This window comes from Bos grunniens, chromosome 25 (genome assembly GCF_055505025.1).
Source record: "Bos grunniens cultivar Pamir isolate PY7600 chromosome 25, Bosgru_T2T1.0, whole genome shotgun sequence".
Lineage (NCBI taxonomy): Eukaryota > Metazoa > Chordata > Mammalia > Artiodactyla > Bovidae > Bos > Bos grunniens.
In genome coordinates, this window is record NC_141189.1 from 8629356 (window position 1) to 8645688 (window position 16333).

General features: G+C 45.6%; 1 protein-coding gene and 1 pseudogene across 7 annotated transcripts in view; one reads left to right on the top strand and one right to left on the bottom strand.

Annotated features, from left to right (window-relative positions):
- POR (cytochrome p450 oxidoreductase) overlaps positions 1 to 16333 on the bottom strand; it is a 66733-nt gene that overhangs the window by 30577 nt on the left and 19823 nt on the right. Inside the window, exon 1 of one of the 7 annotated variants that reach the window (XM_086374435.1) lies at positions 5333 to 5425. The exons of the other annotated variants lie outside the window; for them this stretch is intronic. The gene's annotated coding sequence lies outside the window, so the exon portion shown is untranslated. Of the gene's footprint in view, positions 1 to 5332; positions 5426 to 16333 lie in introns of those variants that run through there. 7 annotated transcript variants of the gene reach the window in all.
- LOC147344958 (large ribosomal subunit protein uL6 pseudogene) lies at positions 5902 to 15485 on the top strand (annotated as a pseudogene).

Sequence of the window (16333 nt, forward strand, 5' to 3'; positions counted from 1 at the left end):
GGTCACCCAGGGACCAACCTCTGAGCTGGGGCATGAAAAATGACCAGGGTCCACCAGTTGGGTAAAGGAGGGAAAAGTTCCAGCTGGAGGAAGCATGTGCCTCCTGATAAATGAGCAGTAGTTACTCACTTGTAACCACTGATACAAATGATAAAAGAGCAGCAGTTACAGAATCTAGTGTGATTCAAGAGCGTTAGGACAAGATGCGTATGCGTGAGTATAAGGGTGATGAGTAAGAGGCTGGCCTTTAAAAGGAGATTTAAGACCAGTGCGTGGAGGAGTGTTCTGCGTGCCTAAGGCCTTTGAGCTCTGGGTGGCAGTGATGACAGGGTGAGGGTGTGGCACAGTCAGAACAGGTGGCGGGGTGGTAACCCCAAACAGTGGCTGCACCCACAGGATCAGTGCAGATGTGGAGCCATGACCAAGGCATCCTTGACTAGAACTCATGCAGGCCCACGTTCCTTGCAGATGCCCAAATGCCCCGGCTGATGACTTTTCCCCCGATTAACAGGGCTTATGGGTGGGATGTGGAGACACATGACGGGCACTGTGTCTGATGCAAGGATGTGAAAGAGGAAGGCAGCCAGGGAAGCTGGATCTGTGAAAGCATGACTTGGTAAGAAGCAGGCAGAAGAGCGAGCTAGCATTACTCAGCGTAAACGGAGCTGACAAAGCCCCATGGCCACTGACCACCGGAACTGCAGCCGGTCGTGGATGGCCACATGCGCTTGTTTCTTCTTTCGGCCTCTCTGGGGCCTCAGCCACCTGGCCTGAACCAAAAGCACTGTGAACCCACAGATCCCCTAAGCCCTTGGCAATAAACTCTGGGGCATTCTGAGGCTGTAACTTAGTTGACACTACTAAAAGTTAGCAAGGGCAATTTATGGGTACAAGAGACTTCACACGAGTGCTGTGAGATAATAGAAAATATATATATACATACATACAGGGGGCTCTGCCCCCTGTTCCTGGCACAGAGTTTCTATCCTAAAACTCTTGGAATTTCCTAAAGTGATAAGAGCACCAGGAGCATCTTCTGTTTGAATGCAACTGTGAGTGGGCTCCTGCACGGGGGCTGGTTACCAGGACGACCAAGTGATGAATTTGTTGTTGTTATTTAGTTGCTCCGTCGTGTCCGGCAGTTTGCGACCCCATGGACTGTAGCCCACCAGGCTCTTCTGTCCACGGGATTCTCCAGGCAAGGATACTGGAGTGGGTTGCCACTTCCTTCTCCAGGGGATAAGCTTGGAATTTTCAGTCCCTACCTGCAACGCCTTCTCCAGAGAGGGGAGAGGGGCTGGAAACGGACTGAATAACTGATCATCCCCACAGGAGGAGGCCTCCCTCAAATCCCAGAAGCACGGGGCTCGGGGAGCTTCCAGGTTGGTGAGCAGAGTCACGTGCTGGGAGGGTGACCCTGAGTCTACAGGGACAGAAACTCTTGGGTTCAGGATCCTCCCAGACCTCACCCTATGTGTCTCTTCATCTGCCTGTTCACCTGTATCCTTCATCAGATCCTTTAATATACTGGTAAATGTGTTCTCCTGAGTTCTGTCAGTGGCTCCAGCAAATTAATCAAACCTGAGAAGGGGGCTGTGGGAGCCAAAATGCAGAGTCCATCAGTCAGAGGCACAGATGCCAACCTGGACTTGGGACCACCATCTGCAGTGGGGGTAAGGGGGGAGCAGTCTTGAGGGACTGAGCCCTTATCCTATGGGATCTGACTCTCTCTCCAGGGAGACAGAATCAACATGGAGTTAAACTGCAGGGCACCCAGTTGCTGTGCTTGGTGGGGAAGCTCCCCCACATCTGGCATGAGAGGTGAAGGAGAGACCCAGGAGGAAGGGCTGGGCCTCTCTAAGCCAAGTTCATATGGCTCACCCCTCAACTACAAACCGGCACTTGTCATCTACCCCACGAGGATTAAATCATGGGCTACTGCAGCTGCTGACCTTCAACACCCCATGAAAGGAGCTCAGAGTGGAGAGCAGAAATGAGGCATCTGTGCTCAGGGGAAAACTGGCAGGACAGGTCTTCAGACAGATATTTTCAGGAGCTGATTTTTCTGAGCCCAATTCTTGCATCTCCTCATACCCAGAAAAGCACTAAAATCCTTCATGGTAATGACTGCTCCTCATGGCTAGCAGAAAGCTTCATGAGATGAGCAGAAACCTTCTGGAAAAATCTGTGCCTGATTGCATGTATTCCCCCTTTACCAAAATCACATGCATACTGTCCTCCCCCCACCCCGTCTCTCTGGAGCAGTTTCTCGGAGCTGAGGTGCTGTCTCCCAGGCTGCAGTCCTCATTTTGTCCCCAATAAAACCTATCTCACAGCTCTCATGCGCATTTTTAAGCCGCCACCCTCCTGACCACGCCGACACCTTCACTGACTATGAATACAAAGACGGAAAAGAGAGGCACAGAGCTGCAGACTTGCCCTGCTTTACTCAAGGTCTGGGCAGATGTGGTCGGCTTCTGCCTCTAGTGCCTGATTGGGAATAAGGGGTGTTGGTGTGATGAGAAACGCCAAAGGGCAATCAGAACCCCCCCATCCCCAGCAGGGCACGCCACCATTCACTGGAAATGTCCACATAGCAAGGCTGCAAAACAGATCCTATGCCTCCCTTTCCAAGAAAAGGGAATGGGATGGGCCAGAGCCTACGGGGCCTTCCCAGAGTGGACCTGCACTAAGGGCCTACTGACAGGGAGCATCAGAGACAAACCAGAACACAGTCAGAAAAGGGCCCCCAGAATGGCGTGGTCCCCAAAACATGACACATGAGAAGCTAGAAAGGAACCGGAGAAGTTTACCCTAAGAGATTGAGAGGCAGCTGATCCCTGCTTTGGGTGGTCAGGAAACAGAGGTGGCGGCGGCCCTGGACTGCAGAAGTGGTAACGGAGGGACGGAGGTTCCCACACTCTCCAGGAAGAACTTTCTGACAAAGATGCACAGAAAGAAGATGAACCGTGGTGAGGCGTGCCCCACTCCCATCAGTGGACGTGGGTCAACACAAGGCTAGGTAATCTGCACTTAATGACAGACTGTCTGCCACGCCAGGGGCCTGGGACACAGACCCGCCAAGTTCATGATCATAAAACCGAACCAGCTGACTGGTGACGATACCAGGAGGAAAACCCTCGTCTCTGACCTGAGTCAACACTTCAATATGGATTCCTGACCTTCTTTCCCTTCTTTCAAAGGCTTTGAAACACACACACAGACACACACACAGACACACACACATGCTTCTAGTTCTCATTAAAGAAGAGCTGTGGAAAGCGAAAGCAGACAATGACGCAGTGATACATCCGCCGCACGGCCTAAGGACTCGGGCAACGGGAAGAGACCGGGAGGCGCAGGGCAGACTCTGAAAAAGGCAGGAAAGGGGAGCAAGTACTAACCCTCTTGATGAATCAAGATCACCAGTCCCAGCATCAGTCCGTGCTTCCCACGGACCTGGGCTTTCTGCTGCGGAGAGAGGAATCCTGGGGGGTTGACGAGTCTTTCAGCCCCCTGAAGTCACACAGCTGATGAGGGGTGCAGCTTGAATTAAAACATGTATCTAGGGACTTCCCTGGTGGTCCAGTGGTTAAGACTCTGTGCTCCCAATTCTGGAAAGCATGGATTCAATCCCTGCTCAGAGTACTGTATCCCACATGCTGCAACTAAGACTCAGCATAGCCAAAATAAATAAATATTTTCATAAGTAAATAAAATGTGTGTCCGTTACTAAGGTCCATTCTGATTCCCTCCCTGAATAATAATAAGAAAAAAATATTTTTCAACAAAAAGTTTTCTCTTAAAAAAAAAATCCTTAAATTCTCAACTATACTAGAATTTTTAGAACTCATGATATATACATTGTTCTCAAATAGATCAACCTCAGGCCGAATGACCAGGAGAAAAAGAAGATATAAATCACCAATATAGGGAATGAAAAAGAGGACATCAGCAGATTCTTTAGACATTAAAAGGGTAACATGGGAAATTATGAACAACTTTATGTCAACATTTGATAACTCAGATGAAATGGACAAATTCCTTAGACATGAACTGTCAGAGCTCACTCCAGAAAAATAGATCAGCTGAAGAGTTCTCTAAAAGAATTCAAATTACTAGTTAAAATCATCACCAAAAGTGACCTCCAGAAGCAGACAGCTTCACTGATTAATTATATCAAACATTTAAGGAAGAAATTAGACCAATTCTGTACAAATTCTTACAGAAAATAGAAGGCTTCCCAACTCTTTTATGCCTGTACTACGCTGATACCAAAACCAGACAGAGATAGTACAAAAAAGACCACAGACAAACATGCCTCATGAACACAGATGCAAAAATCTAAAATATTAGCCAATCAAATAACACAAAATGTAAAAAGGATACTACATCATGATCAAATGGAGTTTTCTCCAGGAATCAAGGTTAGTTCAATATCCAAACATCAATGTGATTCACTCTATCAATAGGCTTCTTTAAAAAACCTTGTGTGGTCACCAGTGGATGAGAAATAGCATCTGACAAAATGCAACATCCATTCATGATGAAAAAATTCGGTACACTGGGAGTGATAGGGAGCTTCTTCAACCTGATACAGAGACAAGGACATGTTATTACAATAATATTAATAGTAGTACCCACTTCATTGGGTTATTCTGAGGATTAAACAAGCGCGGAAGAATTGATGCTTTTGAACTGTGGTGTGGGAGAAGACTCTTGAGAGTCTCCTGGACAGCAAGAAGATCAAACCAGTCAATCCTAAAGGAGATCAGTCCTGAATAGTCACTGGAAAGACTGATGCTAAATCGGAAGCTCCAAAACTTTGGCCACCTGATGTGAAGAACTGACTCATTGGAAAAGACCCTGATGCTGGGAAAGATTGAAGGCAGGAAGAGAAGGGGATGACAGAGGATGAGATGGTTGGATGGCATCACTGACTCGATGAACATGAGTTTGAGCAAACTGGTGTGCTGCAGTCCATGAGGCCGCAAAGATTTGGCCCCGACTGAGCGACTAAACTGAACTGAAACAAGCTGAAATTGTCAAGGATTTAGAACAGTGCCTGGCACAGGGTTATGTGCTGTCATAAATGTAGCTGTGACTACTATGAAAAGTCTTAATGATAAAGAAGTAAACAACAAAAGCAGCCATGACCATGATAAAGAATGAACTGCTGCTACCCACAATAACACAGTTGAATCTCACGGATGTAATGCTGAACGAGGGAAGCCAAACTCAGGAGAGGACTTATTAAAGGATTCCATTTATGGCTGAACTTCAAGAAGAGGCAAGAGCAGTCAATGGTGACAAAAGTCAGAACAGCGGTTACCTTTAGGTCAAGGGTCATCAGTGGAGAAGGAGGCACAAGGGAACCTTCTGGCTTACTGGGCAATGTCCAGTATCTCATCTGGAGCAGTAGTTCCTGGGAAGTTTATGTAAAAATTCATCAAGCTGAGTATTAAAAGACTGAAGTTACACTGGAAAAAAAAGTACCCAAAAAACAGCACATGTATTCTAGGATGTAAAGTACTTATGTCTCCACATGCATATGTGCGGAGAAGGCAATGGCACCCCACTCCAGTACTCTTGCCTGGAAAATCCCATGGACGGAGGAGCTTGTTAGGCTGCAATCCATGGGGTCGCTAAGAGTCAGACACGACTGAGCGACTTCACTTTCACTTTCTTGCATTGGAGAAGGAAATGGCAACCCACTCTAGTGTTCTTGCCTGGAGAATCCCAGGGACGGGGGAGCCTGGTGGGCTGCCGTCTATGGGGTCGCACAGAGTTGGACACGACTGAAGTGACTTAGCATAGCATAGCATGCATATGTGAACGGAGCACCAAAATATTATCTCGGGCGGGGGGGGGGGATTTTTTTCCCCACTTTATTTTTAATGTATGACGACGGTCAACAGGTACAAACAGTCCCGAGATGTGTCCACTCTCAAGAGCGGCAAGAAGAGCCTGGAGACGGAGCACAAGGCCCTGACCAGCGAGGTGGCACTGCCGCAGTCCCGGCTGAAGACCCAGGGCTCCGACCTGTGCGACAAAGTGAGCGAAATGCAGAGACTGGACGCGCAGGTCAAGGAGCTGGTCCTGAAGGTGGCGGTGGAGGCCGAGCGGCTGGTGGCCGGCAAGCTCAAGAAAGACACATACATCGAGAACGAGAAACTCATCTCGGGAAAGCGGCAGGACCTGGTTGGCAAGCGACCACATCCTGGATGCCCTGTAGCCCTGCAGACACAGGCTTGGGCGTGAATGGCAAGGCCAGCACAGACCGGCTTCTGGAGTTTGCAGAATGCTTTCAAGGAAGACAGAAGTCAGGCCCTGCCTCAGGCAACGCAAGAAGCTTCATTTTTGTCCCTAAAATATCCCTTTAAAACAACAGCAAAACTTAAACGTCATGAACAACAAAATATCTTTGTGTTCTGAACAAATAAGTTTTTGAGTTTTGTTTATTCTGAATCCTAGGATATTTTTGGCACCTGTAAGCCCCTTGTTTTATGGCCTTCTAATTCCTGATGTGTGGGTATTTTACAAGCGTGTGTGTTTTTTAAAGTGCGTGTGACCAAGTGACAATAAAGTTGGGACTGTGAACTTGAAAAAAAAAAATAATAATGAGTATGTGCTATTTACCTAACTGGAAAAACACTTTTAAAGCTTTTTTCTTATGGAAAAAGAAAAAAATATATACCCAGACCTTTGGGTCTGGTGACTTTCTTTCTTGACTGTGTCTCTCACTGAGCTCAGCACTGCCTGTACCAGCGCCCGAACTGGGTGCTTACGTTTTCCATTCCAAGTAATGGGATGCTATACAATAGTTAAAAAAAAAAAAGTTATGTGGAACTAATCGTATTCTCACTGAAATACTGTCATTATATACACGTAACACAGAAGGCAGTGACAGTCTCATTATGAAACCACTAGTGAAATAAAAGAAAAATTAGGTAGTTCTCCAGAAAAATGATCCAGGAGGATATATACAATAGTGATTTCCTCTAGGAAACATCTAGAATATGATGGTGGTGGGCGGGTGTCTAAAAGGACCTTTGCTTTGTCTATTCTTTATAAGGAGATGACTGTGTTACTTACGATATTAGATTCACAGGAGCTGGATTTCTTACTGCTGAAGGAGGGAGGTACAAATATGGGAAGAGAGATCAGGGAATGAATGCTGTGGGGTTGGACTGAAACTAGAGATATCAGCATACACAATGGTTCCTTCATATATGAAGATGAACATGGAAATGCGTATGTGCTTGTGTGTATTTCCTACTTTCGTCTGCTGAGAGGAAATAAAGATATCCTAGGAGCAAGAAGCCATTTAGCATCCAAATCTTGGCTTCTCAACACCATTCTCCAACCAAAGAAACTCAGGCTCCTTGGAGAGATGGCTGACTCAGGAACAAGGGCAGGAAAAGCAGTGGATGAACCTGGATCACTTTGCTGTGCTGCTTGAAGAACGACAGGGACGTGTCTAAAGAAGGCAGGAGTGCACCTGAAGGGGTTCCCACTGGGAAATCTGGGACAACTTGAATAGCAAGACAAATACCGCCAGCAACAGATTAGAACCCGCTGGATAAAAGAATAATGCAAGAGTCAATACTGAAATAAAAGGTGGAGAACGTGGCTTACGCCACCATAATCAAGAGATCAGAGTTCAATACTGGGACGAAGTGAAAGCACCTGATGCAGGGCTTTAAGGACAAAAGGCCGTTTCTGTGACATTCCACAAACACATCTGAATCATATCAGGAGGAAACAGACAAATCCACACTGAGGGACATTCCATAAAGAGATGGCCTGACTTTTTGAAAAATGTCAAGGTCACAAAGATAAAGAAAGACTGAGGAACTGCTTCAGATCAAAGGAAAGTAAAGAGTGGGCGGTTACAGTTCAGTGCAATCTTGGACCAAGAAAAAATAAAAAATTTTTTCTTTTTGCTATAAAAGACAGTGGTAAGTTTGAAAAAAATTCTATGATTAGACAATGAACACAGAATATCAGTGTTAATTTCCTGATATTATTAAACCATGGCTATGTAAGAAAATGCCCTTGGATCTCAGAAAAGAAACACTGAAGTACTTAGGGGTACTTCATATGTCCATATGTACAACTTATTCTCAAAAAGATCAAGGAAAAACATGACAGTGAGAAAGACAAGTGTTGGTGTGAATGTAGCAAAGAGAATGCTTGTGCAGTGTTAGTAGGAAGAAGGTAACTTGCTGCAGCCACTATGGAAAACACTATGGAGGCGCCTCAAAAAATCAGAACTAGAACCATCCTATGACCCAGCAACTCCACTTCTGGGTATTTTCCCAAAGAAAATAAACACACGAATTCTAAAAAACATAGTGCACCCCTAAGCATTCTTTACAATAGCCAATATATGCAAGCAACCTAAGTGCCCATCCATAGATGAATGGATAAAGAAGACATGGTATGTGTGTAACACGGACACTTACTCAGCCATAAGAACGAATGAAATCTTGCCATTTGTGACAACACAGATGGATCTAGAGGGTATTATACCAAGTGAAATAAATCAGATGGAGAAACAAATACCATATATTTCATTTATCTGTGGAGTCCTAAAAAACAAAACAGAAATAGATTCAGAGAACAAACTGGTTCCCTGAATGCCAGAGAGGATGTGGATGAACTGCACAGCATGGGGAATAGAGCCAATACCTCTAAGGTCTTTGCATGAGGACAGACGGTTACCAGACTGACCATGGGATCGTCTTGCGGCACACAGGAATACCGTGTGCTGTGTTGTGCACCGGGAACTAACACAGAGACGCAGGGGATTACACTTCAGTTTCAAAGAGAAAGAGAGGGACTTCTCTGGCTGTCCAGTGATTGAGACTCTGCACTTCCACCGCAGGGGATGAGGGTCAGATCCCTGGTCAGGGAACTAAGATCCCGCCTGCCTCACGGGGCAGCCAAAAAGTAAAATATTAACAATAAAAGGGGGAGAGAAAGAGAGAAAATAATAAAGTAAAATGTTAATATCTGGAGAATCTGTAAAGAGCACTCAAAAATTCTTTGCACTATTTGTGCGACTTCTCTGTAAATCTGAAACTATTTCAAAATAAAAATAAGTTAAAATAAATACAAGCTTATTGAAGAAAATGTATTACATTAAAAAACATAAAGAAAACACAACCCAAATGCTTTGTTTCTGTCCCACCCATTTTTTTACGTGTATACTATAAAATATATTTATTTTTAACATCATTGGTTTTATACTACAAATAATTTTGTCCTGCTTTTTTCATTTGTTAAATTCTGAACATTATAAAAATCTCAAATGTTCTTCCAGCCTACGACTACACAGTAGCTTACTGGATATCTTCACTATTACAAATACCACCACGATAAACATGATGACTGACACCTTTTCAAGATAAAACTTTGTGCACCTCTGATTATTTGTTTAAAATAGGGTTTCCAAATATATCTTAGAAACATTTCTGAATCAAAGGGAATAAAGATTTTTAGGACCCTTGACTCACTTTCAAATTATTTTCCACAAAGCAATTTCTTTTCAGCATTTCTCTGCAGCTTTCCCTTTGCATTCTAACCTGGGGAGGAGGGAGTAACTCCACAAAACACTGCATCCCCATCAGCGTGGGAAGGAAACAGGGTTAAAAAAAACAAAAACAAAAAACCCCACTGATAAGAATCCAGAAGGACTCCAGGGAGGCCAGGACACTGGCACCCAAGAAGGGCAGTCTTTCAGCCATCCTTGATGGGCTCGCCTTGATTTCCGACATGGAAACCTTAACTTCCATGGGGACGGAAGGTGGGTGTGCACACAGGTCCCGGAAGCTCCCGCAAGGAGACAGGAGACAAGTCTGGTACCCAAGGAGGGCAGACCCAGAGCGGAGCTCGGAAGGTTTGAAATGACTCAAAGAGGTGCCGCAACAGCTCTTCTGGGCTTTAAGAACACACAGGTAGGAGTCGGAACCCCTGCCAAAGCCTGGTGGTCCGCTGTCTGCACTTTTCTACCATCAGCAGACAAGGTCAGTGAGGTCTCTGTCAACCTCCATCGGTCGGAATGGAAAGACGATGGCACATCTATCCAAGCTCACCTGTCCGCTCTGGCGTGAGGAGTAGCCTGTCCTTGTTCCAAACCATCTTACCAGGAAGACAAAACAAAGTAAAAAGCAACCTGCCCACCTTTGTTTATTCGTTCACAGTGTTAAGAGCCGTGGGGAGTTTTTGTTTACTTTGTTTTATTCATATGTTAATATTTATAGTAGTATGTCAAATTCCCAAACGCCCCCATTCTAGTATTCTCTAGAGAAAGTGAGTAACTACTCTTTCATCATCTGGTGACTCTTGAATCCCTACACTTCAGTCACATCAAAGGAAACCAAGACTACTTTCCAAAAGGAATATTTGAATTGCAACTAGAAATTGTGACTTTTCTCACTAGGAGTGGTTTCACAGAGAAGGGGCTATAACACAGAGGGGAGTGAAATAGCCCCATCTTCCGTTTGATTTCTCTCTAGTCCACTGCTTTATAAAACAGAAAAACTGGGGCAGAGGGACAGAGTGAAAGGGTATGGGACTTGGCAGGAGTTTAGTGAGCCAAACCTGCAGACTGGTTTTACCACCGCCAGCCTCAATCACTTCTCATCTTAGCCAACCAGGTGGTTTTTTAACCCTTGTTTGGCTTTTACATAAATGATGCCTGTGGCAACATTGCAAAGAATCACAGAAATACTGATGGTGATGCTGATTTGAAGACAACTGTCCAGAGGGAAACTGCCCTGAGGAGAAACCGCTGCACTCATATCAAGAGTGGGTCCTCCATGCCCAGGTACCCAGCACCATACTAACCAAACAGGAGAAGACAAACTAGGTAGGAGATGTCCTTTCTATGGCAAGAGAAGGGACACACAGTTACTTCCCCCCAAAACAAGCAGCACAGGTTCTGGCCCACGCGGTTCGCGGTTGGGCAGAGGCTGCCTAGGATGGCTTCCTGATGGGAGAGGGTAAAAAACCGCAGAGATGGAGGCATCGGGGAGGGGGTGAGTGAAGAGGAGCCAGAAGGGCCTGCAGGTAAAATGGGGTCATAGCTCTAAATAAAATGAGTTCAAAATTGCTCTGCCACTTATCGTTCTATGACTGTGGGCAAAACTTGACTTCCCTCAGCTGCCTGCCCATCTAAAATGGAGAATCATCATTATTAATAATTCCAAAAAAAAAAAAAAATTCCAAAAGGGCTGCTGGGAGGAGAATATGGGTAAAGCTGCAGAGAACACCTGGCAGGCACCCAGAGAAGGTCGGTGGATCACTTCTTCAGGGCAGAAGCAGATTAAAAACAAACCGCATCGGGAACTCCCTGGTGGTTCAGTACTTAGGACTCCATGCTCTCACTCCCAAGGCCCAGGTTCAATCCTTGGCTGGGAACTAAGATCCCACAAGAGGAGTGGCACGGGGTGCGGGATGGGGCATCCTCTCTGCTGCATCTACTGTGGGGAGGAAGCCCATTCTCAGCAATCAGACCATCAAGATTCCAGAAAAGGTTGACATCACTCTCTCTGAAGGGATGCACAATGATTGTGAAGGGCCCCCGGGCCACCCTGCGGACGGTCTTCAATCACTTTAATGTAGAACTCGGCCTCCTCGGAAAGGAAAAGAGGCTCTGGGGTGATGAATGGTGGGGAGACAGGAAGGACCTGGCTATCACTGGCATTATCTATAGTCACACACAGAACAAGATCAAGGGTGTTGCACTGGGCTTCCGTTACAAGATCAGATCTCTGTATGCTCATTTCCCCATCTATGTGATCACTCAGGAGACTTGCTCTCTTGTCAAAATCCAAAATTTCTTGGGCAAAAGATAACTCTACAAGGTTTGGATGTGGCCAGACATTGCCTGTTCGCTATGTCAAGCCCAGGGAGATGAGCTAATTCCTGAAGGAGGTGGCAGTGGAAGTGCGTCAAATTCAGCTGCTTCGATTCAGCGAGCCCCAACAGTTAAAAAGCAAGGATATCAGACACATTTTTGGATGGCATCTATCGTTTCTGACAGAGGAATGCTTCAGCAGACTGATGAATAAAATCTAAGCTATTTGGCTACAGAAACAGCGAGTCCATGTCTCAGCTTGGGGCTGTTGTTATGAATACTGCAGACTTAAAACAACAAGCATTTATTTCTCATTAATTCTGCAGGGTGGGAAGATCTTGGCATCAGAGCATGAGCAGACTCCATGTCTGACCAGAGTCCCCTGTGTGTTCTGTAGACAGCTGCTCTCTCACATGGCAGATAGCAGAGAAGCAGCAGTTCAGCATTTCCAGGGTCAGGATTTCAACACTGAATTTTATGGGGACACAAACATTTAGTCCATAACAGACCGATTTATCTGTTTTTTGTTTTTCCTTTGGTTGCTTGTGATTTGGTGTCATATCTAAGAAACCACTGCAAAATCCAAGATCATGAAGATTAACCCCTGCTTTCTTCTAAGATCTTCCGTTTGGCTTTGACATTAAGATCTTTGATCCATCTTGAGTTGATTTCTGTATATGGTGTGAGGCAAGGGTTCAGCTTCTTTCTTTCACATGTGGATATCTGGTTGTTCCAGCACTATTTTTTCCCTATTGCATGGCCCTGACATCTTTGTCAAAAAGAAAAAAAATCAATTAATCATACGCAAATGTGTTAAGTTCTGGAGGCTCAGTTCTATTCCATTGATCTATCCATTATCTATCCTTATAATGGGACCACACTGTCTTAATTATTGCAGCTGTGAAATAAGTTTTGCAATTAGTATGTATGCGTCTTCCAAGTGTGATCTTTTTCAATATTGTTTTGACTCTTTGGGGTTCCTTGAAATTCTATAGTAATTTCAGAATCAGCTTTTCCATTTCTGCATAAAAAGCCATTAGGACTTTGATAGAGACTGCACTGGGCCTGTACACTGCTTGGATCAGAGTGAGGATAATGCCACTTTAATAGTAAGTCTTCCAATCCATGAAGAGAAATATCTTTCCATTTAAGTCTTTTTCATTTCCTTTCAGCAATGTTTTGCAGTTTTTAGTGCAAAAGTCTGGCATCTCCTTGTTTAAATTCATTCCTAAGTATTTTGTTCTTTTTGACGCTACTATAAATGATTTTCTTAATTTCCTCTTTGGAGTGCTTGCTGCTAATGGAGTTTTAACCATAGGACAAATAAACATTCCATGAGTCCAGATATAAAAATGGGAGGGAAAGAAGAAGCCTTCCTCACAGTAGAGTTCCAACTAATAAATGTTTTAGAAGGAAAGAGGAAGAGACAGGACCACCATCAGAGAAACACCACAGTAAGAACTACTGCAGGGAAGACCCACCAATGGGTGTGTTAAAATCAGTGGGCAAAAAGTTCTGAGGCAGGGCTGGGTGGGGAGGACAGGACTGACATAGTCTCAGAGTTATCTCCTCCAAGATACCTAAAAAACTGCAAACGGAAAAAATAAAAACTTCACAATGGAAAACCGCCACAGACACCAACCTAATCAAGAGGTCGAGGTAGGCATCATCAGTAATGGACCCCTGAGACAAGACACTGAGAAGGGCACAGCACCAGTTTTGTTGTGCTCTTGCCACAAATGCACAACCTCAAACCAATCACAAGAAAGCACTGGTCAAACCCAAACTGAAGGGCATTCTACAAAACAATGGACTGGCCCTCTCCTAAAGCATCAAGGTTATGAAAGGAGAATTGTTAGGGACTGGAGGAGAATCAGGACACCTGACAAGTCGGGGCACTGTAGGATCCTGGGTGAGAGCCTGGAGTAGAGAGAAGATGAGTGGAAAGACAAGTGAAATTCTCATGAGGGGTGGAGCTTCATTCAAGGACTGGCAAACTACGGTCTTCATGCCATGCCCAACTAGCTGACTACTTTTGAAAACAAAGTTTTACTGGAACACGGTCATGCTTGTTCATTTACAGATGATCTATGGCTGCTTTCTCGCTAAAGCAACAGACTTGGTAGCTGGGACAGAGACCTCTGGCCCATGAAGCCTCAAGTGTTCACTATCTGATCCTTTATAGAAAAAGTTTGTCGACCCCTGGTTTACAGTTCATGATACCCTGCTGATCTTAATTGCCTGTTCTTGCTAATTTTATTATAATTTTTTAAGATGCTAACAACAGGGGAAGCTGGGTGAGGAATATAAGAAAACTTGCAACTATTTTTGCAATTTTCTGTAAGTCGAAAATTGGTTAAAGAGTTTTTTAAAAAAATCCAGTAGCATCCTTACTGTGAGGCCTTCCTATCAGCCCCCCAAAACACACGTGCTACACTGCTGCCTGTTTCTGCTTCACTGCCTTCCCCCCAGAGGATGGTCTTCCTTTTCTTTCTGTAGCCATCAAAGCTGTCCCTTCACAAGTGCCACTTCCTCCAAAAAACCTTGGCTCCTGGTTTCATGGCCACACACAGCTCTGGCACGTGGCAGCCTCTGCCTCAGGTTATAGTTACCTCCATATCTGCTTCTCTCACCGGATTATAAGCTCCTAAAGCTCACATTATGTTCTACTCATCATCTTTGGACTTCTCCAGCCAGTCTCGAGAATCTGACAACCAGGATTCCTCATAATCACTGAGCAGCAAGAGTTAATACCTCGATCCTCAAAAAGCCAGCCCTGGGCACCACAGGGGACAAAAAGGCTGCAGGGTCCTCATCAGCACCTCGTGCGCTGCCTGCCTGCTCAGCAGGCAGAGGGCAGGCCTAGAGACAGCACCCACCCAAAGAGCGCCGTGGGTCAAGCACCACGCTAGGCACTTCACACAAGCTCTTTGGTGCTTATGATTAGCCTGTTTAGGTAAATATTTCACCCATTTCACAGACACAAACCTGAAGACCTAAGGAACCAGCAAATTACTTACGGTCCCACAGCTAGTAACTCAAAGGGGGAGATTTAATGGCCGTGTGAGACCCTGTCACTGCTCTAGCCATCACTGGCTGCCCACAGATGAGAAGGGGGCAGCCCAATCCTGGTGCACCATCCTCCCAGGTGGTTCCCAGGCTGGCTGGTCACCCCAGGTTGGGCCAGCAGCAGATGGTGCCTTTTGGTTCAAAGACCGACTCTCTGCCGCGGCAGTGAGGACCAGGCAGCCACACAAGGCCAGGCCAGGCAGCAGCTCCGCACCCAGTGATGGAGGCGCTGATGGAGGCCAGCATTCAGAGACGTGGCCGTGCGCTTTCCGGGGGCCAGCTTTTATCATGAGGTCAGGCTCGGGCCTCAGATGGCATTGTTTTGATCCCCGGCTCTGCCTGTATTTTGCCTTGACATTAGGCCACTGCCGCCCATTAAAGGCCTGTTGTCAATCAAGTTGTATGAGCACAACTGAAGGTCATTTCCATGATCTTTGCCTGCCGAGTCATATCACGCTTTCAGGTAGCAGGGTTTGGGCAGATGGGTTATCCGAAGTTCACAACAGAACAGCATGAACGAGTCGGGAAGAATCAGACCCTGTGGGGATAGAGGATTGTCTCATGGTGCCTATAAAAGTGTCCATGGTTATTATACCACCTGCACTAAACCACGAGCTGCTGAGCTGTGGACTGCCTGACCGTGTTCTCTTAATACGAGGAAGAAAAATCCAGCTTATTGGTCTGATTTTTTTAAAGCAAATAGTATTAATATTTTCTTTCTAAATTTTTATTTATTTATTTATGGCTGGGCTGGGTCTTCGTTGCTATGGGCGGGCTTTCTCCAGTTGCGGAGAGTAGGGGCTACTCTCGAGTTGTGGTGCACAGGCTTCTCATCACGGTGGCTTCCCTTGTTGAGGAGCATGGGCTCTCGGTGTGCAGGCTTCAGCCGCTGAAGCAAGGGGGCTCAGTAGTTGGAGCACGTGGGCTTAGATGCTCCAAGGCATGTGGAATCTTCCTGGACCAGGGACTGAACCCATGTTCCCTGCACTGGCAGGCAGATTCTTATCCACTGTGCCACCTGGGAAGTCCTGATATAAAAATCAAGATATAATTCACACACTCCCAAATTCCCAAAGTGTACGATTCTGTGGTTTTCAGTATGTTCACCCGCTCTGCAAGCAGCACCATTAACGACCTCCAGGACATTTTCATCACCCCTTTCCCCCAACAAAGGAAAGCTGTATCCATCAGCAGGCACTCCCACCTCCTGGTGCGTCTTCTTCTCTTTGTTCCAGACATCAGGAAATTCAAGACAAGGCCAAACAGCCTCCAGCAGCCATACACTAGCCTTATCCCTAGGTCTCATCATTTTCTATTTACCTCATCTACTTTATTTTCCTAAATAAACACTAACCGTAACAACAGTTACCAGGTTATGAAGCACACACATTAGGACTT